Source organism: Myotis lucifugus, unplaced genomic scaffold, assembly GCF_000147115.1.
Source record: "Myotis lucifugus unplaced genomic scaffold, Myoluc2.0 scaffold_41, whole genome shotgun sequence".
NCBI lineage: Eukaryota > Metazoa > Chordata > Mammalia > Chiroptera > Vespertilionidae > Myotis > Myotis lucifugus.
The window spans coordinates 6,849,770-6,851,455 of NW_005871089.1; positions in this window are offsets into that span (position 1 = coordinate 6,849,770).

Below are 1,686 nucleotides of genomic sequence, written 5' to 3' on the forward strand. Positions count from 1 at the left end.
CTTATTAACTTTTTTTGAAAAGGAGAATAGAGGAGAGAGCAGATAGGCCTGAATTTAGGAAGTGAAACTAATTTTAAAAATTAGGATAAGAAGAGAGCAAGAGAGGACAGGAAAAAAAAGAATTGAGTAGCAAGGAAAGATAAAAGAGAAGAGGAAATGGAGTAGGAGCAGGGAAGAGAAAATTAGATATATGAATAAGCTAACAGAGCCTACACTAATCATAACACATCAATAAAACAGATAAAGAAGATCAATTTTTTAAAAGTTTTAAAAAGAAAGGAAAGAGAAAAACTAAAGCAGGGAAAGGAGAAGAAAAACAGGATAAAAAGGGAGAAGCAAGGAAGAAAATGGTGAAAAAAACTAAATAACAATAAGGAAATAAAAATACAATCTATATATATAAAAGTCTAAGTGACCGGCCAGTAGCTATGATGTGCAATGACCACCAGGGGCAGACACTCAATGCAGTAACTGCCAAGCAACAGCAACTTTGTAGAGTTCCCTCTTGCACTCTGGGATCCCTCAGGGGATGTCGGACTGCTGGTTTCAGCCTGATTCCCACAGACTAGTCTGAGGGACCCCACCTGCCAGAGGGACCCCGCTCACACCACAGACACCCTTTGAGCTCCGGTGCCGCTCCAGGTGCAGCCGGCCTGGGAGGGACTGCGGGAGGTTGGCTCCAGGGCATGTCTGGCCCATCTTGCCCAGTCCTGCCCCGCCAGCCAATTAATTAATTTACTTTCAATGTGCATGAATCTGTGCACTGGGCCTCTAGTAAAAAATAATACTAAACTTAAAAATAAAAAGGGAAGTGTCATTCACTTCAGCTGCATTTTTAAGCCCCATGGGAGCTGGTTTAGGACCCCACTCTTCTGTTCTGTTTGCCAATTCTGGGCTTCCTGTTAGGTAGTTAGGTGCTGACCACTGTCAGGCACTGTCTTTGGCTTTTAGCACTGTGTTGAAGCTCCAACTGATCCACCGCTCCTCTGCCTGTGTCTGTCTCCACAGGCCTTCACTGCAAGCAGGTGGGACCAATCTGCCCACTTTGCCTGTCTGCCAGCTGTCAATCTTAATCACTCAAGAGTCTATTTCTGACAGGGCTTTAGATGGAGGTGGTGCTGTTTTGCTTTCCGGAAATCAGATGGGTGTTTTTTCCCTGACCCAGAGCTACTCCTCTGCGAGTGGCCCAAAATATTACTCTGTCCTTGGTTGGTCAGAAATCCTTTTATGGAGACCAATGGGGTTGGCTGGCAACCTGGAGTTTTTATAAGTTGGGTCTCAGAATAGTGGGGTGGACTTGCCCCTCTTCCAACCCAGCCACTGAGGGCTCTTCAGAGCCTTTGTTTCCTTTGTATAGCTCAGAATGCAGGCAGGGTGTGGTAGGCTGTATTTCCTGCCTTGAGGCCACTGGGAGGGGCTGGCTCTTCAGGAGAGAAATGGCCACTTAGGTTTGAAAGGCCACAAATGTCCCTATGCAGGAGTCCTGGCACATTTCTCTGCCTTACTTCCCTCCCCAGCATTTCCTCAGGTACCTCAAGTCTGTGCCTTTCCCTGCGCTGGGTGAGTGATTGCAATTGAAAAGCCCTATGTTCTGGGTTTAGTGAATAAAAGCAAAGACAAAACAAAAGCAAAACAACCACCAGACTTCGGGTTTCTCTCCTCCCAACCCGCGCGCCCCCCCCCCCC